This window comes from Odontesthes bonariensis, chromosome 8 (genome assembly GCF_027942865.1).
Source record: "Odontesthes bonariensis isolate fOdoBon6 chromosome 8, fOdoBon6.hap1, whole genome shotgun sequence".
NCBI lineage: Eukaryota > Metazoa > Chordata > Actinopteri > Atheriniformes > Atherinopsidae > Odontesthes > Odontesthes bonariensis.
The window spans coordinates 32031783-32054814 of NC_134513.1; positions in this window are offsets into that span (position 1 = coordinate 32031783).

Sequence of the window (23032 nt, forward strand, 5' to 3'; positions counted from 1 at the left end):
AATGCTATTCCTGTTTTTCTTTCTCACACAAGGTCATTTAAAGAGGTTTATGCCTGGAACCTACTGAGAATTGATATATATTAAGGACAAATTAGTTTGAAGTTGTTTTGACCGAAGGAATTCATTTTATAGCAAAAATACCAATTTGGCTTTAACTCGCAAAAGTAAGGCTATTCCCGTTTTTCTTTCTCAAACAAGGTCATTTCAAGAGGTTTATGCATGGAATCTACTTAGAATTGATTTATATATGAAGGACAAATTAGTTTGAACTTGTTTTGACTGAAGGAATTCAATTTATAGCAAAAATACCAATTTGGATTTAACTCGCAAAAGTAAGGCTATTCCTGTTTTTCTTTCTCAAACAAGGTCATTCAAAGAGGTTTATGCATGGAACCTACTTAGAATTGATATATATGAAGGACAAAGGAGTTTGAACTTGTTTTGACTGAAGGAATTGGTGTTTATAAGCAAAAATCCGAATTTCGTCTTAATTCCGCAAAAGAAGGCTATTCCTGTTTTTCTTTCTCACACAAGGTCATTTAAAGAGGTTTATGCCTGGAACCTACTGAGAATTTATATATATAAAGGACAAATTAGTTTGAACTTGTTTTGACTGAAGGAATTCATTTTATAGCAAAAATACCAATTTGGCTTTAACTCGCAAAAGTAAGGCTATTCCTGTTTTTCTTTCTCAAACAAGGTCATTTCAAGAGGTTTATGCATGGAACCTACTTAGAATTGATTTATATATGAAGGACAAAGGATTTTGAACTTGTTTTGACTGAAGGAATTCATTTTATAGCAAAAATACCAATATGGCTTTAACTCGCAAAAGTAAGGCTATTCCAGTTTTTCTTTCTCAAACAAGGTCATTTAAAGAGGTTTATGCTTGGAACCTACTGAGAATTGATATATATGAGGGACAAATTAGTTTGAACTTGTTTTGACTGAAGGAATTCATTTTATAGCAAAAATACCAATTTGGATTTAACTCGCAAAAGTAAGGCTATTCCTGTTTTTCTTTCTCAAACAAGGTCATTTAAAGAGGTTTATGCATGGAACCTACTTAGAATTGATATATATGAAGGACAAATTAGTTTGAACTTGTTTTGACTGAAGGAATTCAATTTATAGCAAAAATACCAATTTGGCTTTAACTCGCAAAAGTAAGGCTATTCCTGTTTTTCTTTTTCAAACAAGGTCATTCAAAGAAGTTTATGCATGGAACCTACTTAGAATTGATATATATGAAGGACAAAGGAGTTTGAACTTGTTTTGACTGAAGGAATTGGTGTTTATAAGCAAAAATCCGAATTTCGTCTTAATTCCGCAAAAGTAAGGCTATTCCTGTTTTTCTTTCTCACACAAGGTCATTTAAAGAGGTTTATGCCTGGAACCTACTGAGAATTGATATATATAAAGGACAAATTAGTTTGAACTTGTTTTGACTGAAGGAATTCATTTTATAGCAAAAATACCAATTTGGCTTTAACTCGCAAAAGTAAGGCTATTCCTGTTTTTCTTTCTCAAACAAGGTCATTTCAAGAGGTTTATGCATGGAACCTACTTAGAATTGATTTATATATTAAGGACAAAGGAGTTTGAACTTGTTTTGACTGAAGGAATTCATTTTATAGCAAAAATACCAATTTGGCTTTAACTCGCAAAAGTAAGGCTATTCCTGTTTTTCTTTCTCAAACAAGGTCGTTTAAAGAGGTTTATGCATGGAACCTACTGAGAATGGATATATATGAAGGACATAGGAGTTTGAACTCGTTTTGACTGAAGGAATTGGTGTTTATAAGCAAAAATCCGAATTTCGTCTTAATTCCGCAAAAGAAGGCTATTCCTGTTTTTCTTTCTCATACAAGGTCATTTAAAGAGGTTTATGCCTGGAACCTACTGAGAATTGATATATATGAAGGACAAATTAGTTTGAACTTGTTTTGACTGAAGGAATTCATTTTATAGCAAAAATACCAATTTGGCTTTAACTCGCAAAAGTAAGGCTATTCCTGTTTTTCTTTCTCAAACAAGGTCATTTAAAGAGGTTTATGCCTGGAACCTACTGAGAATTGATATATGTGAGGGACAAATTAGTTTGAACTTGTTTTGACTGAAGGAATTCATTTTATAGCAAAAATACCAATTTGGCTTTAACTCGCAAAAGTAAGGCTATTCCTGTTTTTCTTTCTCAAACAAGGTCATTTAAAGAGGTTTATGCATGGAACCTACTGAGAATGGATATATATGAAGGACATAGGAGTTTGAACTCGTTTTGACTGAAGGAATTGGTGTTTATAAGCAAAAATCCGAATTTCGTCTTAATGCCGCAAAAGAAGGCTATTCCTGTTTTTCTTTCTCATACAAGGTCATTTAAAGAGGTTTATGCATGGAACCTACTGAGAATTTATATATATGAAGGACAAATTAGTTTGAACTTGTTTTGACTGAAGGAATTCATTTTATAGCAAAAATACCAATTTGGCTTTAACTCGCAAAAGTAAGGCTATTCCTGTTTTTCTTTCTCAAACAAGGTCATTTCAAGAGGTTTATGCCTGGAACCTACTGAGAATTGATATATATTAAGGACAAATTAGTTTGAAGTTGTTTTGACCGAAGGAATTCATTTTATAGCAAAAATACCAATTTGGCTTTAACTCGCAAAAGTAAGGCTATTCCCGTTTTTCTTTCTCAAACAAGGTCATTTCAAGAGGTTTATGCATGGAATCTACTTAGAATTGATTTATATATGAAGGACAGAGGAGTTTGAACTTGTTTTGACTGAAGGAATTCATTTTATAGCAAAAATACCAATTTGGCTTTAACTCGCAAAAGTAAGGCTATTCCTGTTTTTCTTTCTCAAACAAGGTCATTTCAAGAGGTTTATGCATGGAACCTACTTAGAATTGATTTATATATGAAGGACAAAGGAGTTTGAACTTGTTTTGACTGAAGGAATTCATTTTATAGCAAAAATACCAATTTGGCTTTAACTCGCAAAAGTAAGGCTATTCCTGTTTTTCTTTCTCACACAAGGTCATTTAAAGAGGTTTATGCCTGGAACCTACTGAGAATTGATATATATTAAGGACAAATTAGTTTGAAGTTGTTTTGACCGAAGGAATTCATTTTATAGCAAAAATACCAATTTGGCTTTAACTCGCAAAAGTAAGGCTATTCCCGTTTTTCTTTCTCAAACAAGGTCATTTCAAGAGGTTTATGCATGGAATCTACTTAGAATTGATTTATATATGAAGGACAGAGGAGTTTGAACTTGTTTTGACTGAAGGAATTCATTTTATAGCAAAAATACCAATTTGGCTTTAACTCGCAAAAGTAAGGCTATTCCTGTTTTTCTTTCTCAAACAAGGTCATTTAAAGAGGTTTATGCCTGGAACCTACTGAGAATTGGTATATATGAAGGACAAATTAGTTTGAACTTGTTTTGACTGAAGGAATTCATTTTATATCAAAAATACCAATTTGGCTTTAACTCGCAAAAGTAAGGCTATTCCTGTTTTTCTTTCTCAAACAAGGTCATTTAAAGAGGTTTATGCATGGAACCTACTGAGAATGGATATATATGAAGGACATAGGAGTTTGAACTCGTTTTGACTGAAGGAATAGTGTTTATAAGCAAAAATCCGAATTTCGTCTTAATTCCAAAAAAGAAGGCTATTCCTGTTTTTCTTTCTCACACAAGGTCATTTAAAGAGGTTTATGCCTGGAACCTACTGAGAATTGATATATATAAAGGACAAATTAGTTTGAACTTGTTTTGACTGAAGGAATTCATTTTATAGCAAAAATACCAATTTGGCTTTAACTCGCAAAAGTAAGGCTATTCCTGTTTTTCTTTCTCAAACAAGGTCATTTCAAGAGGTTTATGCATGGAACCTACTTAGAATTGATTTATATATGAAGGACAAAGGAGTTTGAACTTGTTTTGACTGAAGGAATTCATTTTATAGCAAAAATACCAATTTGGCTTTAACTCGCAAAAGTAAGGCTATTCCTGTTTTTCTTTCTCAAACAAGGTCATTTAAAGAGGTTTATGCCTGGAACCTACTGAGAATTGATATATATGAAGGACAAATTAGTTTGAACTTGTTTTGACTGAAGGAATTCATTTTATAGCAAAAATACCAATTTGGCTTTAACTCGCAAAAGTAAGGCTATTCCTGTTTTTCTTTCTCAAACAAGGTCATTCAAAGAAGTTTATGCATGGAACCTACTTAGAATTGATATATATGAAGGACAAAGGAGTTTGAACTTGTTTTGACTGAAGGAATTGGTGTTTATAAGCAAAAATCCGAATTTCGTCTTAATTCCGCAAAAGAAGGCTATTCCTGTTTTTCTTTCTCACACAAGGTCATTTAAAGAGGTTTATGCCTGGAACCTACTGAGAATTGATATATATGAGGGACAAATTAGTTTGAACTTGTTTTGACTGAAGGAATTCATTTTATAGCAAAAATACCAATTTGGCTTTAACTCGCAAAAGTAAGGCTATTCCTGTTTTTCTTTCTCAAACAAGGTCATTTCAAGAGGTTTATGCATGGAACCTACTTAGAATTGATTTATATATTAAGGACAAAGGAGTTTGAACTTGTTTTGACTGAAGGAATTCATTTTATAGCAAAAATACCAATTTGGCTTTAACTCGCAAAAGTAAGGCTATTCCTGTTTTTCTTTCTCAAACAAGGTCATTTAAAGAGGTTTATGCATGGAACCTACTGAGAATGGATATATATGAAGGACATAGGAGTTTGAAATCGTTTTGACTGAAGGAATTGGTGTTTATAAGCAAAATCCGAATTTCGTCTTAATGCCGCAAAAGAAGGCTATTCCTGTTTTTTTTTCTCATACAAGGTCATTTAAAGAGGTTTATGCATGGAACCTACTGAGAATTTATATATATGAAGGACAAATTAGTTTGAACTTGTTTTGACTGAAGGAATTCATTTTATAGCAAAAATACCAATTTGGCTTTAACTCGCAAAAGTAAGGCTATTCCCGTTTTTCTTTCTCAAATAAGGTCATTTCAAGAGGTTTATGCATGGAATCTACTTAGAATTGATTTATATATGAAGGACAGAGGAGTTTGAACTTGTTTTGACTGAAGGAATTCATTTTATAGCAAAAATACCAATTTGGCTTTAACTCGCAAAAGTAAGGCTATTCCTGTTTTTCTTTCTCAAACAAGGTCATTTCAAGAGGTTTATGCATGGAACCTACTTAGAATTGATTTATATATGAAGGACAAAGGAGTTTGAACTTGTTTTGACTGAAGGAATTCATTTTATAGCAAAAATACCAATTTGGCTTTAACTCGCAAAAGTAAGGCTATTCCTGTTTTTCTTTCTCACACAAGGTCATTTAAAGAGGTTTATGCCTGGAACCTACTGAGAATTGATATATATTAAGGACAAATTAGTTTGAAGTTGTTTTGACCGAAGGAATTCATTTTATAGCAAAAATACCAATTTGGCTTTAACTCGCAAAAGTAAGGCTATTCCCGTTTTTCTTTCTCAAACAAGGTCATTTCAAGAGGTTTATGCATGGAATCTACTTAGAATTGATTTATATATGAAGGACAGAGGAGTTTGAACTTGTTTTGACTGAAGGAATTCATTTTATAGCAAAAATACCAATTTGGCTTTAACTCGCAAAAGTAAGGCTATTCCTGTTTTTCTTTCTCAAACAAGGTCATTTAAAGAGGTTTATGCCTGGAACCTACTGAGAATTGGTATATATGAAGGACAAATTAGTTTGAACTTGTTTTGACTGAAGGAATTCATTTTATATCAAAAATACCAATTTGGCTTTAACTCGCAAAAGTAAGGCTATTCCTGTTTTTCTTTCTCAAACAAGGTCATTTAAAGAGGTTTATGCATGGAACCTACTGAGAATGGATATATATGAAGGACATAGGAGTTTGAACTCGTTTTGACTGAAGGAATAGTGTTTATAAGCAAAAATCCGAATTTCGTCTTAATTCCAAAAAAGAAGGCTATTCCTGTTTTTCTTTCTCACACAAGGTCATTTAAAGAGGTTTATGCCTGGAACCTACTGAGAATTGATATATATAAAGGACAAATTAGTTTGAACTTGTTTTGACTGAAGGAATTCATTTTATAGCAAAAATACCAATTTGGCTTTAACTCGCAAAAGTAAGGCTATTCCTGTTTTTCTTTCTCAAACAAGGTCATTTCAAGAGGTTTATGCATGGAACCTACTTAGAATTGATTTATATATGAAGGACAAAGGAGTTTGAACTTGTTTTGACTGAAGGAATTCATTTTATAGCAAAAATACCAATTTGGCTTTAACTCGCAAAAGTAAGGCTATTCCTGTTTTTCTTTCTCAAACAAGGTCATTTAAAGAGGTTTATGCCTGGAACCTACTGAGAATTGATATATATGAAGGACAAATTAGTTTGAACTTGTTTTGACTGAAGGAATTCATTTTATAGCAAAAATACCAATTTGGCTTTAACTCGCAAAAGTAAGGCTATTCCTGTTTTTCTTTCTCAAACAAGGTCATTTAAAGAGGTTTATGCATGGAACCTACTGAGAATGGATATATATGAAGGACATAGGAGTTTGAACTCGTTTTGACTGAAGGAATTGGTGTTAATAAGCATAAATCCGAATTTCGTCTTAATTCCGCAAAAGAAGGCTATTCCTTTTTTTCTTTCTCAAACAAGGTCATTTAAAGAGGTTTATGCCTGGAACCTACTGAGAATTGATATATATGAAGGACAAATTAGTTTGAACTTGTTTTGACTGAAGGAATTCATTTTATAGCAAAAATACCAATTTGGCTTTAACTCGCAAAAGTAAGGCTATTCCTGTTTTTCTTTCTCAAACAAGGTCATTTCAAGAGGTTTATGCATGGAACCTACTTAGAATTGATTTATATATTAAGGACAAAGGAGTTTGAACTTGTTTTGACTGAAGGAATACATTTTATAGCAAAAATACCAATTTGGCTTTAACTCGCAAAAGTAAGGCTATTCCTGTTTTTCTTTCTCAAACAAGGTCATTTAAAGAGGTTTATGCATGGAACCTACTGAGAATGGATATATATGAAGGACATAGGAGTTTGAACTCGTTTTGACTGAAGGAATTGGTGTTAATAAGCATAAATCCGAATTTCGTCTTAATTCCGCAAAAGAAGGCTATTCCTTTTTTTCTTTCTCAAACAAGGTCATTTAAAGAGGTTTATGCCTGGAACCTACTGAGAATTGATATATATGAAGGACAAATTAGTTTGAACTTGTTTTGACTGAAGGAATTCATTTTATAGCAAAAATACCAATTTGGCTTTAACTCGCAAAAGTAAGGCTATTCCTGTTTTTCTTTCTCAAACAAGGTCATTTCAAGAGGTTTATGCATGGAACCTACTTAGAATTGATTTATATATTAAGGACAAAGGAGTTTGAACTTGTTTTGACTGAAGGAATACATTTTATAGCAAAAATACCAATTTGGCTTTAACTCGCAAAAGTAAGGCTATTCCTGTTTTTCTTTCTCAAACAAGGTCATTTAAAGAGGTTTATGCATGGAACCTACTGAGAATTGATATATATGAAGGACAAATTAGTTTGAACTTGTTTTGACTGAAGGAATTCATTTTATAGCAAAAATACCAATTTGGCTTTAACTCGCAAAAGTAAGGCTATTCCCGTTTTTCTTTCTCAAACAAGGTCATTTCAAGAGGTTTATGCATGGAACCTACTTAGAATTGATTTATATATGAAGGACAAAGGAGTTTGAACTTATTTTGACTGAAGGAATTCATTTTATAGCAAAAATACCAATTTGGCTTTAACTCGCAAAAGTAAGGCTATTCCTGTTTTTCTTTCTCAAACAAGGTCATTCAAAGAGGTTTATGCATGGAACCTACTTAGAATTGATATATATGAAGGAAAAAGGAGTTTGAACTTGTTTTGACTGAAGGAATTGGTGTTTATAAGCAAAAATCCGAATTTTGTCTTAATTCCGCAAAAGAAGGCTATTCCTGTTTTTCTTTCTCACACAAGGTCATTTAAAGAGGTTTATGCCTGGAACCTACTGAGAATTGATATATATAAAGGACAAATTAGTTTGAACTTGTTTTGACTGAAGGAATTCATTTTATAGCAAAAATACCAATTTGGCTTTAACTCGCAAAAGTAAGGCTATTCCTGTTTTTCTTTCTCAAACAAGGTCATTTCAAGAGGTTTATGCATGGAACCTACTTAGAATTGATTTATATATGAAGGACAAAGGAGTTTGAACTTGTTTTGACTGAAGGAATTCATTTTATAGCAAAAATACCAATTTGGCTTTAACTCGCAAAAGTAAGGCTATTCCTGTTTTTCTTTCTCAAACAAGGTCATTTAAAGAGGTTTATGCCTGGAACCTACTGAGAATTGATATATATGAAGGACAAATTAGTTTGAACTTGTTTTGACTGAAGGAATTCATTTTATAGCAAAAATACCAATTTGGCTTTAACTCGCAAAAGTAAGGCTATTCCTGTTTTTCTTTCTCAAACAAGGTCATTTAAAGAGGTTTATGCATGGAACCTACTGAGAATGGATATATATGAAGGACATAGGAGTTTGAACTCGTTTTGACTGAAGGAATTGGTGTTAATAAGCATAAATCCGAATTTCGTCTTAATTCCGCAAAAGAAGGATATTCCTTTTTTTCTTTCTCAAACAAGGTCATTTAAAGAGGTTTATGCCTGGAACCTACTGAGAATTGATATATATGAAGGACAAATTAGTTTGAACTTGTTTTGACTGAAGGAATTCATTTTATAGCAAAAATACCAATTTGGCTTTAACTCGCAAAAGTAAGGCTATTCCTGTTTTTCTTTCTCAAACAAGGTCATTTCAAGAGGTTTATGCATGGAACCTACTTAGAATTGATTTATATATTAAGGACAAAGGAGTTTGAACTTGTTTTGACTGAAGGAATACATTTTATAGCAAAAATACCAATTTGGCTTTAACTCGCAAAAGTAAGGCTATTCCTGTTTTTCTTTCTCAAACAAGGTCATTTAAAGAGATTTATGCCTGGAACCTACTGAGAATTGATATATATAAAGGACAAATTAGTTTGAACTTGTTTTGACTGAAGGAATTCATTTTATAGCAAAAATACCAATTTGGCTTTAACTCGCAAAAGTAAGGCTATTCCTGTTTTTCTTTCTCAAACAAGGTCATTTCAAGAGGTTTATGCATGGAACCTACTTAGAATTGATTTATATATGAAGGACAAAGGAGTTTGAACTTGTTTTGACTGAAGGAATTCATTTTATAGCAAAAATACCAATTTGGCTTTAACTCGCAAAAGTAAGGCTATTCCTGTTTTTCTTTCTCAAACAAGGTCATTTCAAGAGGTTTATGCATGGAACCTACTTAGAATTTATTTATATATGAAGGACAAAGGAGTTTGAACTTGTTTTGACTGAAGGAATTCATTTTATAGCAAAAATACCAATTTGGCTTTAACTCGCAAAAGTAAGGCTATTCCTGTTTGTCTTTCTCATACAAGGTCATTTAAAGAGGTTTATGCATGGAACCTACTTAGAATTGATATATATGAAGGACAAATTAGTTTGAACTTGTTTTGACTGAAGGAATTCAATTTATAGCAAAAATACCAATTTGGCTTTAACTCGCAAAAGTAAGGCTATTCCCGTTTTTCTTTCTCAAACAAGGTCATTTCAAGAGGTTTATGCATGGAATCTACTTAGAATTGATTTATATATGAAGGACAGAGGAGTTTGAACTTGTTTTGACTGAAGGAATTCATTTTATAGCAAAAATACCAATTTGGCTTTAACTCGCAAAAGTAAGGCTATTCCTGTTTTTCTTTCTCAAACAAGGTCATTTCAAGAGGTTTATGCATGGAACCTACTTAGAATTGATTTATATATGAAGGACAAAGGAGTTTGAACTTGTTTTGACTGAAGGAATTCATTTTATAGCAAAAATACCAATTTGGCTTTAACTCGCAAAAGTAAGGCTATTCCTGTTTTTCTTTCTCAAACAAGGTCATTTCAAGAGGTTTATGCATGGAACCTACTGAGAATGGATATATATGAAGGACATAGGAGTTTGAACTCGTTTTGACTGAAGGAATAGTGTTTATAAGCAAAAATCCGAATTTCGTCTTAATTCCAAAAAAGAAGGCTATTCCTGTTTTTCTTTCTCACACAAGGTCATTTAAAGAGGTTTATGCCTGGAACCTACTGAGAATTGATATATATAAAGGACAAATTAGTTTGAACTTGTTTTGACTGAAGGAATTCATTTTATAGCAAAAATACCAATTTGGCTTTAACTCGCAAAAGTAAGGCTATTCCTGTTTTTCTTTCTCAAACAAGGTCATTTCAAGAGGTTTATGCATGGAACCTACTTAGAATTGATTTATATATGAAGGACAAAGGAGTTTGAACTTGTTTTGACTGAAGGAATTCATTTTATAGCAAAAATACCAATTTGGCTTTAACTCGCAAAAGTAAGGCTATTCCTGTTTTTCTTTCTCAAACAAGGTCATTTAAAGAGGTTTATGCCTGGAACCTACTGAGAATTGATATATATGAAGGACAAATTAGTTTGAACTTGTTTTGACTGAAGGAATTCATTTTATAGCAAAAATACCAATTTGGCTTTAACTCGCAAAAGTAAGGCTATTCCTGTTTTTCTTTCTCAAACAAGGTCATTTAAAGAGGTTTATGCATGGAACCTACTGAGAATGGATATATATGAAGGACATAGGAGTTTGAACTCGTTTTGACTGAAGGAATTGGTGTTAATAAGCATAAATCCGAATTTCGTCTTAATTCCGCAAAAGAAGGATATTCCTTTTTTTCTTTCTCAAACAAGGTCATTTAAAGAGGTTTATGCCTGGAACCTACTGAGAATTGATATATATGAAGGACAAATTAGTTTGAACTTGTTTTGACTGAAGGAATTCATTTTATAGCAAAAATACCAATTTGGCTTTAACTCGCAAAAGTAAGGCTATTCCTGTTTTTCTTTCTCAAACAAGGTCATTTCAAGAGGTTTATGCATGGAACCTACTTAGAATTGATTTATATATTAAGGACAAAGGAGTTTGAACTTGTTTTGACTGAAGGAATACATTTTATAGCAAAAATACCAATTTGGCTTTAACTCGCAAAAGTAAGGCTATTCCTGTTTTTCTTTCTCAAACAAGGTCATTTAAAGAGATTTATGCCTGGAACCTACTGAGAATTGATATATATAAAGGACAAATTAGTTTGAACTTGTTTTGACTGAAGGAATTCATTTTATAGCAAAAATACCAATTTGGCTTTAACTCGCAAAAGTAAGGCTATTCCTGTTTTTCTTTCTCAAACAAGGTCATTTCAAGAGGTTTATGCATGGAACCTACTTAGAATTGATTTATATATGAAGGACAAAGGAGTTTGAACTTGTTTTGACTGAAGGAATTCATTTTATAGCAAAAATACCAATTTGGCTTTAACTCGCAAAAGTAAGGCTATTCCTGTTTTTCTTTCTCAAACAAGGTCATTTCAAGAGGTTTATGCATGGAACCTACTTAGAATTTATTTATATATGAAGGACAAAGGAGTTTGAACTTGTTTTGACTGAAGGAATTCATTTTATAGCAAAAATACCAATTTGGCTTTAACTCGCAAAAGTAAGGCTATTCCTGTTTGTCTTTCTCATACAAGGTCATTTAAAGAGGTTTATGCATGGAACCTACTTAGAATTGATATATATGAAGGACAAATTAGTTTGAACTTGTTTTGACTGAAGGAATTCAATTTATAGCAAAAATACCAATTTGGCTTTAACTCGCAAAAGTAAGGCTATTCCCGTTTTTCTTTCTCAAACAAGGTCATTTCAAGAGGTTTATGCATGGAATCTACTTAGAATTGATTTATATATGAAGGACAGAGGAGTTTGAACTTGTTTTGACTGAAGGAATTCATTTTATAGCAAAAATACCAATTTGGCTTTAACTCGCAAAAGTAAGGCTATTCCTGTTTTTCTTTCTCAAACAAGGTCATTTCAAGAGGTTTATGCATGGAACCTACTGAGAATGGATATATATGAAGGACATAGGAGTTTGAACTCGTTTTGACTGAAGGAATAGTGTTTATAAGCAAAAATCCGAATTTCGTCTTAATTCCAAAAAAGAAGGCTATTCCTGTTTTTCTTTCTCACACAAGGTCATTTAAAGAGGTTTATGCCTGGAACCTACTGAGAATTGATATATATAAAGGACAAATTAGTTTGAACTTGTTTTGACTGAAGGAATTCATTTTATAGCAAAAATACCAATTTGGCTTTAACTCGCAAAAGTAAGGCTATTCCTGTTTTTCTTTCTCAAACAAGGTCATTTCAAGAGGTTTATGCATGGAACCTACTTAGAATTGATTTATATATGAAGGACAAAGGATTTTGAACTTGTTTTGACTGAAGGAATTCATTTTATAGCAAAAATACCAATTTGGCTTTAACTCGCAAAAGTAAGGCTATTCCAGTTTTTCTTTCTCAAACAAGGTCATTTAAAGAGGTTTATGCTTGGAACCTACTGAGAATTGATATATATGAGGGACAAATTAGTTTGAACTTGTTTTGACTGAAGGAATTCATTTTGTAGCAAAAATACCAATTTGGATTTAACTCGCAAAAGTAAGGCTATTCCTGTTTTTCTTTCTCAAACAAGGTCATTTAAAAAGGTTTATGCATGGAACCTACTTAGAATTGATATATATGAAGGACAAATTAGTTTGAACTTGTTTTGACTGAAGGAATTCAATTTATAGCAAAAATACCAATTTGGCTTTAACTCGCAAAAGTAAGGCTATTCCTGTTTTTCTTTCTCAAACAAGGTCATTCAAAGAGGTTTATGCATGGAACCTACTTAGAATTGATATATATGAAGGACAAAGGAGTTTGAACTTGTTTTGACTGAAGGAATTGGTGTTTATAAGCAAAAATCCGAATTTTGTCTTAATTCCGCAAAAGAAGGCTATTCCTGTTTTTCTTTCTCACACAAGGTCATTTAAAGAGGTTTATGCCTGGAACCTACTTAGAATTGATATATATTAAGGACAAATTAGTTTGAAGTTGTTTTGACCGAAGGAATTCATTTTATAGCAAAAATACCAATTTGGCTTTAACTCGCAAAAGTAAGGCTATTCCCGTTTTTCTTTCTCAAACAAGGTCATTTCAAGAGGTTTATGCATGGAATCTACTTAGAATTGATTTATATATGAAGGACAGAGGAGTTTGAACTTGTTTTGACTGAAGGAATTCATTTTATAGCAAAAATACCAATTTGGCTTTAACTCGCAAAAGTAAGGCTATTCCTGTTTTTCTTTCTCAAACAAGGTCATTTCAAGAGGTTTATGCATGGAACCTACTGAGAATGGATATATATGAAGGACATAGGAGTTTGAACTCGTTTTGACTGAAGGAATAGTGTTTATAAGCAAAAATCCGAATTTCGTCTTAATTCCAAAAAAGAAGGCTATTCCTGTTTTTCTTTCTCACACAAGGTCATTTAAAGAGGTTTATGCCTGGAACCTACTGAGAATTGATATATATAAAGGACAAATTAGTTTGAACTTGTTTTGACTGAAGGAATTCATTTTATAGCAAAAATACCAATTTGGCTTTAACTCGCAAAAGTAAGGCTATTCCTGTTTTTCTTTCTCAAACAAGGTCATTTCAAGAGGTTTATGCATGGAACCTACTTAGAATTGATTTATATATGAAGGACAAAGGAGTTTGAACTTGTTTTGACTGAAGGAATTCATTTTATAGCAAAAATACCAATTTGGCTTTAACTCGCAAAAGTAAGGCTATTCCTGTTTTTCTTTCTCAAACAAGGTCATTTAAAGAGGTTTATGCCTGGAACCTACTGAGAATTGATATATATGAAGGACAAATTAGTTTGAACTTGTTTTGACTGAAGGAATTCATTTTATAGCAAAAATACCAATTTGGCTTTAACTCGCAAAAGTAAGTCTATTCCTGTTTTTCTTTCTCAAACAAGGTCATTTCAAGAGGTTTATGCATGGAACCTACTGAGAATGGATATATATGAAGGACATAGGAGTTTGAACTCGTTTTGACTGAAGGAATTTGTGTTAATAAGCATAAATCCGAATTTCGTCTTAATTCCGCAAAAGAAGGCTATTCCTTTTTTTCTTTCTCAAACAAGGTCATTTAAAGAGGTTTATGCCTGGAACCTACTGAGAATTGATATATATGAAGGACAAATTAGTTTGAACTTGTTTTGACTGAAGGAATTCATTTTATAGCAAAAATACCAATTTGGCTTTAACTCGCAAAAGTAAGGCTATTCCTGTTTTTCTTTCTCAAACAAGGTCATTTCAAGAGGTTTATGCATGGAACCTACTTAGAATTGATTTATATATGAAGGACAAAGGATTTTGAACTTGTTTTGACTGAAGGAATTCATTTTATAGCAAAAATACCAATTTGGCTTTAACTCGCAAAAGTAAGGCTATTCCAGTTTTTCTTTCTCAAACAAGGTCATTTAAAGAGGTTTATGCTTGGAACCTACTGAGAATTGATATATATGAGGGACAAATTAGTTTGAACTTGTTTTGACTGAAGGAATTCATTTTGTAGCAAAAATACCAATTTGGATTTAACTCGCAAAAGTAAGGCTATTCCTGTTTTTCTTTCTCAAACAAGGTCATTTAAAGAGGTTTATGCATGGAACCTACTTAGAATTGATATATATGAAGGACAAATTAGTTTGAACTTGTTTTGACTGAAGGAATTCAATTTATAGCAAAAATACCAATTTGGCTTTAACTCGCAAAAGTAAGGCTATTCCTGTTTTTCTTTCTCAAACAAGGTCATTCAAAGAAGTTTATGCATGGAACCTACTTAGAATTGATATATATGAAGGACAAAGGAGTTTGAACTTGTTTTGACTGAAGGAATTGGTGTTTATAAGCAAAAATCCGAATTTCGTCTTAATTCCGCAAAAGAAGGCTATTCCTGTTTTTCTTTCTCACACAAGGTCATTTAAAGAGGTTTATGCCTGGAACCTACTGAGAATTGATATATATAAAGGACAAATTAGTTTGAACTTGTTTTGACTGAAGGAATTCATTTTATAGCAAAAATACCAATTTGGCTTTAACTCGCAAAAGTAAGGCTATTCCTGTTTTTCTTTCTCAAACAAGGTCATTTCAAGAGGTTTATGCATGGAACCTACTTAGAATTGATTTATATATTAAGGACAAAGGAGTTTGAACTTGTTTTGACTGAAGGAATTCATTTTATAGCAAAAATACCAATTTGGCTTTAACTCGCAAAAGTAAGGCTATTCCTGTTTTTCTTTCTCAAACAAGGTCATTTAAAGAGGTTTATGCATGGAACCTACTGAGAATGGATATATATGAAGGACATAGGAGTTTGAAATCGTTTTGACTGAAGGAATTGGTGTTTATAAGCAAAATCCGAATTTCGTCTTAATGCCGCAAAAGAAGGCTATTCCTGTTTTTTTTTCTCATACAAGGTCATTTAAAGAGGTTTATGCATGGAACCTACTGAGAATTTATATATATGAAGGACAAATTAGTTTGAACTTGTTTTGACTGAAGGAATTCATTTTATAGCAAAAATACCAATTTGGCTTTAACTCGCAAAAGTAAGGCTATTCCTGTTTTTCTTTCTCAAACAAGGTCATTTCAAGAGGTTTATGCATGGAACCTACTTAGAATTGATTTATATATGAAGGACAAAGGAGTTTGAACTTGTTTTGACTGAAGGAATTCATTTTATAGCAAAAATACCAATTTGGCTTTAACTCGCAAAAGTAAGGCTATTCCTGTTTGTCTTTCTCATACAAGGTCATTTAAAGAGGTTTATGCATGGAACCTACTTAGAATTGATATATATGAAGGACAAATTAGTTTGAACTTGTTTTGACTGAAGGAATTCAATTTATAGCAAAAATACCAATTTGGCTTTAACTCGCAAAAGTAAGGCTATTCCTGTTTTTCTTTCTCAAACAAGGTCATTCAAAGAGGTTTATGCATGGAACCTACTTAGAATTGATATATATGAAGGACAAAGGAGTTTGAACTTGTTTTGACTGAAGGAATTGGTGTTTATGAGCAAAAATCCGAATTTTGTCTTAATTCCGCAAAAGAAGGCTATTCCTGTTTTTCTTTCTCACACAAGGTCATTTAAAGAGGTTTATGCCTGGAACCTACTGAGAATTGATATATATTAAGGACAAATTAGTTTGAAGTTGTTTTGACCGAAGGAATTCATTTTATAGCAAAAATACCAATTTGGCTTTAACTCGCAAAAGTAAGGCTATTCCAGTTTTTCTTTCTCAAATAAGGTCATTTCAAGAGGTTTATGCATGGAATCTACTTAGAATTGATTTATATATGAAGGACAGAGGAGTTTGAACTTGTTTTGACTGAAGGAATTCATTTTATAGCAAAAATACCAATTTGGCTTTAACTCGCAAAAGTAAGGCTATTCCTGTTTTTCTTTCTCAAACAAGGTCATTTCAAGAGGTTTATGCATGGAACCTACTTAGAATTGATTTATATATGAAGGACAAAGGAGTTTGAACTTGTTTTGACTGAAGGAATTCATTTTATAGCAAAAATACCAATTTGGCTTTAACTCGCAAAAGTAAGGCTATTCCTGTTTTTCTTTCTCACACAAGGTCATTTAAAGAGGTTTATGCCTGGAACCTACTGAGAATTGATATATATTAAGGACAAATTAGTTTGAAGTTGTTTTGACCGAAGGAATTCATTTTATAGCAAAAATACCAATTTGGCTTTAACTCGCAAAAGTAAGGCTATTCCCGTTTTTCTTTCTCAAACAAGGTCATTTCAAGAGGTTTATGCATGGAATCTACTTAGAATTGATTTATATATGAAGGACAGAGGAGTTTGAACTTGTTTTGACTGAAGGAATTCATTTTATAGCAAAAATACCAATTTGGCTTTAACTCGCAAAAGTAAGGCTATTCCTGTTTTTCTTTCTCAAACAAGGTCATTTAAAGAGGTTTATGCCTGGAACCTACTGAGAATTGGTATATATGAAGGACAAATTAGTTTGAACTTGTTTTGACTGAAGGAATTCATTTTATATCAAAAATACCAATTTGGCTTTAACTCGCAAAAGTAAGGCTATTCCTGTTTTTCTTTCTCAAACAAGGTCATTTAAAGAGGTTTATGCATGGAACCTACTGAGAATGGATATATATGAAGGACATAGGAGTTTGAACTCGTTTTGACTGAAGGAATAGTGTTTATAAGCAAAAATCCGAATTTCGTCTTAATTCCAAAAAAGAAGGCTATTCCTGTTTTTCTTTCTCACACAAGGTCATTTAAAGAGGTTTATGCCTGGAACCTACTGAGAATTGATATATATAAAGGACAAATTAGTTTGAACTTGTTTTGACTGAAGGAATTCATTTTATAGCAAAAATACCAATTTGGCTTTAACTCGCAAAAGTAAGGCTATTCCTGTTTTTCTTTCTCAAACAAGGTCATTTCAAGAGGTTTATGCATGGAACCTACTTAGAATTGATTTATATATGAAGGACAAAGGAGTTTGAACTTGTTTTGACTGAAGGAATTCATTTTATAGCAAAAATACCAATTTGGCTTTAACTCGCAAAAGTGAGGCTATTCCTGTTTTTCTTTCTCAAACAAGGTCATTTAAAGAGGTTTATGCCTGGAACCTACTGAGAATTGATATATATGAAGGACAAATTAGTTTGAACTTGTTTTGACTGAAGGAATTCATTTTATAGCAAAAATACCAATTTGGCTTTAACTCGCAAAAGTAAGGCTATTCCTGTTTTTCTTTCTCAAACAAGGTCATTTAAAGAGGTTTATGCATGGAACCTACTGAGAATGGATATATATGAAGGACATAGGAGTTTGAACTCGTTTTGACTGAAGGAATTGGTGTTAATAAGCATAAATCCGAATTTCGTCTTAATTCCGCAAAAGAAGGCTATTCCTTTTTTTCTTTCTCAAACAAGGTCATTTAAAGAGGTTTATGCCTGGAACCTACTGAGAATTGATATATATGAAGGACAAATTAGTTTGAACTTGTTTTGACTGAAGGAATTCATTTTATAGCAAAAATACCAATTTGGCTTTAACTCGCAAAAGTAAGGCTATTCCTGTTTTTCTTTCTCAAACAAGGTCATTTCAAGAGGTTTATGCATGGAACCTACTTAGAATTGATTTATATATTAAGGACAAAGGAGTTTGAACTTGTTTTGACTGAAGGAATACATTTTATAGCAAAAATACCAATTTGGCTTTAACTCGCAAAAGTAAGGCTATTCCTGTTTTTCTTTCTCAAACAAGGTCATTTCAAGAGGTTTATGCATGGAACCTACTTAGAATTGATTTATATATGAAGGACAAAGGAGTTTGAACTTGTTTTGACTGAAGGAATTCATTTTATAGCAAAAATACCAATTTGGCTTTAACTCGCAAAAGTAAGGCTATTCCTGTTTTTCTTTCTCACACAAGGTCATTTAAAGAGGTTTATGCCTGGAACCTACTGAGAATTGATATATATTAAGGACAAATTAGTTTGAAGTTGTTTTGACCGAAGGAATTCATTTTATAGCAAAAATACCAATTTGGCTTTAACTCGCAAAAGTAAGGCTATTCCCGTTTTTCTTTCTCAAACAAGGTCATTTCAAGAGGTTTATGCATGGAATCTACTTAGAATTGATTTATATATGAAGGACAGAGGAGTTTGAACTTGTTTTGACTGAAGGAATTCATTTTATAGCAAAAATACCAATTTGGCTTTAACTCGCAAAAGTAAGGCTATTCCTGTTTTTCTTTCTCAAACAAGGTCATTTAAAGAGGTTTATGCCTGGAACCTACTGAGAATTGGTATATATGAAGGACAAATTAGTTTGAACTTGTTTTGACTGAAGGAATTCATTTTATATCAAAAATACCAATTTGGCTTTAACTCGCAAAAGTAAGGCTATTCCTGTTTTTCTTTCTCAAACAAGGTCATTTAAAGAGGTTTATGCATGGAACCTACTGAGAATGGATATATATGAAGGACATAGGAGTTTGAACTCGTTTTGACTGAAGGAATAGTGTTTATAAGCAAAAATCCGAATTTCGTCTTAATTCCAAAAAAGAAGGCTATTCCTGTTTTTCTTTCTCACACAAGGTCATTTAAAGAGGTTTATGCCTGGAACCTACTGAGAATTGATATATATAAAGGACAAATTAGTTTGAACTTGTTTTGACTGAAGGAATTCATTTTATAGCAAAAATACCAATTTGGCTTTAACTCGCAAAAGTAAGGCTATTCCTGTTTTTCTTTCTCAAACAAGGTCATTTCAAGAGGTTTATGCATGGAACCTACTTAGAATTGATTTATATATGAAGGACAAAGGAGTTTGAACTTGTTTTGACTGAAGGAATTCATTTTATAGCAAAAATACCAATTTGGCTTTAACTCGCAAAAGTGAGGCTATTCCTGTTTTTCTTTCTCAAACAAGGTCATTTAAAGAGGTTTATGCCTGGAACCTACTGAGAATTGATATATATGAAGGACAAATTAGTTTGAACTTGTTTTGACTGAAGGAATTCATTTTATAGCAAAAATACCAATTTGGCTTTAACTCGCAAAAGTAAGGCTATTCCTGTTTTTCTTTCTCAAACAAGGTCATTTCAAGAGGTTTATGCATGGAACCTACTTAGAATTGATTTATATATGAAGGACAAAGGAGTTTGAACTTGTTTTGACTGAAGGAATTCATTTTATAGCAAAAATACCAATTTGGCTTTAACTCGCAAAAGTGAGGCTATTCCTGTTTTTCTTTCTCAAACAAGGTCATTTAAAGAGGTTTATGCCTGGAACCTACTGAGAATTGATATATATGAAGGACAAATTAGTTTGAACTTGTTTTGACTGAAGGAATTCATTTTATAGCAAAAATACCAATTTGGCTTTAACTCGCAAAAGTAAGGCTATTCCTGTTTTTCTTTCTCAAACAAGGTCATTTAAAGAGGTTTATGCATGGAACCTACTGAGAATGGATATATATGAAGGACATAGGAGTTTGAACTCGTTTTGACTGAAGGAATTGGTGTTAATAAGCATAAATCCGAATTTCGTCTTAATTCCGCAAAAGAAGGCTATTCCTTTTTTTCTTTCTCAAACAAGGTCATTTAAAGAGGTTTATGCCTGGAACCTACTGAGAATTGATATATATGAAGGACAAATTAGTTTGAACTTGTTTTGACTGAAGGAATTCATTTTATAGCAAAAATACCAATTTGGCTTTAACTCGCAAAAGTAAGGCTATTCCTGTTTTTCTTTCTCAAACAAGGTCATTTCAAGAGGTTTATGCATGGAACCTACTTAGAATTGATTTATATATTAAGGACAAAGGAGTTTGAACTTGTTTTGACTGAAGGAATACATTTTATAGCAAAAATACCAATTTGGCTTTAACTCGCAAAAGTAAGGCTATTCCTGTTTTTCTTTCTCAAACAAGGTCATTTAAAGAGGTTTATGCATGGAACCTACTGAGAATGGATATATATGAAGGACATAGGAGTTTGAACTCGTTTTGACTGAAGGAATTGGTGTTAATAAGCATAAATCCGAATTTCGTCTTAATTCCGCAAAAGAAGGCTATTCCTTTTTTTCTTTCTCAAACAAGGTCATTTAAAGAGGTTTATGCCTGGAACCTACTGAGAATTGATATATATGAAGGACAAATTAGTTTGAACTTGTTTTGACTGAAGGAATTCATTTTATAGCAAAAATACCAATTTGGCTTTAACTCGCAAAAGTAAGGCTATTCCTGTTTTTCTTTCTCAAACAAGGTCATTTCAAGAGGTTTATGCATGGAACCTACTTAGAATTGATTTATATATTAAGGACAAAGGAGTTTGAACTTGTTTTGACTGAAGGAATACATTTTATAGCAAAAATACCAATTTGGCTTTAACTCGCAAAAGTAAGGCTATTCCTGTTTTTCTTTCTCAAACAAGGTCATTTAAAGAGGTTTATGCATGGAACCTACTGAGAATTGATATATATGAAGGACAAATTAGTTTGAACTTGTTTTGACTGAAGGAATTCATTTTATAGCAAAAATACCAATTTGGCTTTAACTCGCAAAAGTAAGGCTATTCCCGTTTTTCTTTCTCAAACAAGGTCATTTCAAGAGGTTTATGCATGGAACCTACTTAGAATTGATTTATATATGAAGGACAAAGGAGTTTGAACTTATTTTGACTGAAGGAATTCATTTTATAGCAAAAATACCAATTTGGCTTTAACTCACAAAAGTAAGGCTATTCCTGTTTTTCTTTCTCAAACAAGGTCATTTAAAGAGGTTTATGCCTGGAACCTACTGAGAATTGGTATATATGAAGGACAAATTAGTTTGAACTTGTTTTGACTGAAGGAATTCATTTTATATATAAAATACCAATTTGGCTTTAACTCGCAAAAGTAAGGCTATTCCTGTTTTTCTTTCTCAAACAAGGTCATTTAAAGAGGTTTATGCATGGAACCTACTGAGAATGGATATATATGAAGGACATAGGAGTTTGAACTCGTTTTGACTGAAGGAATTGGTGTTTATAAGCAAAAATCCGAATTTCGTCTTAATGCCGTAAAAGAAGGCTATTCCTGTTTTTCTTTCTCATACAAGGTCATTTAAAGAGGTTTATGCATGGAACCTACTGAGAATTTATATATATGAAGGACAAATTAGTTTGAACTTGTTTTGACTGAAGGAATTCATTTTATAGCAAAAATACCAATTTGGCTTTAACTCGCAAAAGTAAGGCTATTCCTGTTTTTCTTTCTCAAACAAGGTCATTTCAAGAGGTTTATGCATGGAACCTACTTAGAATTGATTTATATATGAAGGACAAAGGAGTTTGAACTTGTTTTGACTGAAGGAATTCATTTTATAGCAAAAATACCAATTTGGCTTTAACTCGCAAAAGTAAGGCTATTCCTGTTTGTCTTTCTCATACAAGGTCATTTAAAGAGGTTTATGCATGGAACCTACTTAGAATTGATATATATGAAGGACAAATTAGTTTGAACTTGTTTTGACTGAAGGAATTCAATTTATAGCAAAAATACCAATTTGGCTTTAACTCGCAAAAGTAAGGCTATTCCTGTTTTTCTTTCTCAAACAAGGTCATTCAAAGAGGTTTATGCATGGAACCTACTTAGAATTGATATATATGAAGGACAAAGGAGTTTGAACTTGTTTTGACTGAAGGAATTGGTGTTTATAAGCAAAAATCCGAATTTTGTCTTAATTCCGCAAAAGAAGGCTATTCCTGTTTTTCTTTCTCACACAAGGTCATTTAAAGAGGTTTATGCCTGGAACCTACTGAGAATTGATATATATTAAGGACAAATTAGTTTGAAGTTGTTTTGACCGAAGGAATTCATTTTATAGCAAAAATACCAATTTGGCTTTAACTCGCAAAAGTAAGGCTATTCCCGTTTTTCTTTCTCAAACAAGGTCATTTCAAGAGGTTTATGCATGGAATCTACTTAGAATTGATTTATATATGAAGGACAGAGGAGTTTGAACTTGTTTTGACTGAAGGAATTCATTTTATAGCAAAAATACCAATTTGGCTTTAACTCGCAAAAGTAAGGCTATTCCTGTTTTTCTTTCTCAAACAAGGTCATTTCAAGAGGTTTATGCATGGAACCTACTTAGAATTGATTTATATATGAAGGACAAAGGAGTTTGAACTTGTTTTGACTGAAGGAATTCATTTTATAGCAAAAATACCAATTTGGCTTTAACTCGCAAAAGTAAGGCTATTCCTGTTTTTCTTTCTCACACAAGGTCATTTAAAGAGGTTTATGCCTGGAACCTACTGAGAATTGATATATATTAAGGACAAATTAGTTTGAAGTTGTTTTGACCGAAGGAATTCATTTTATAGCAAAAATACCAATTTG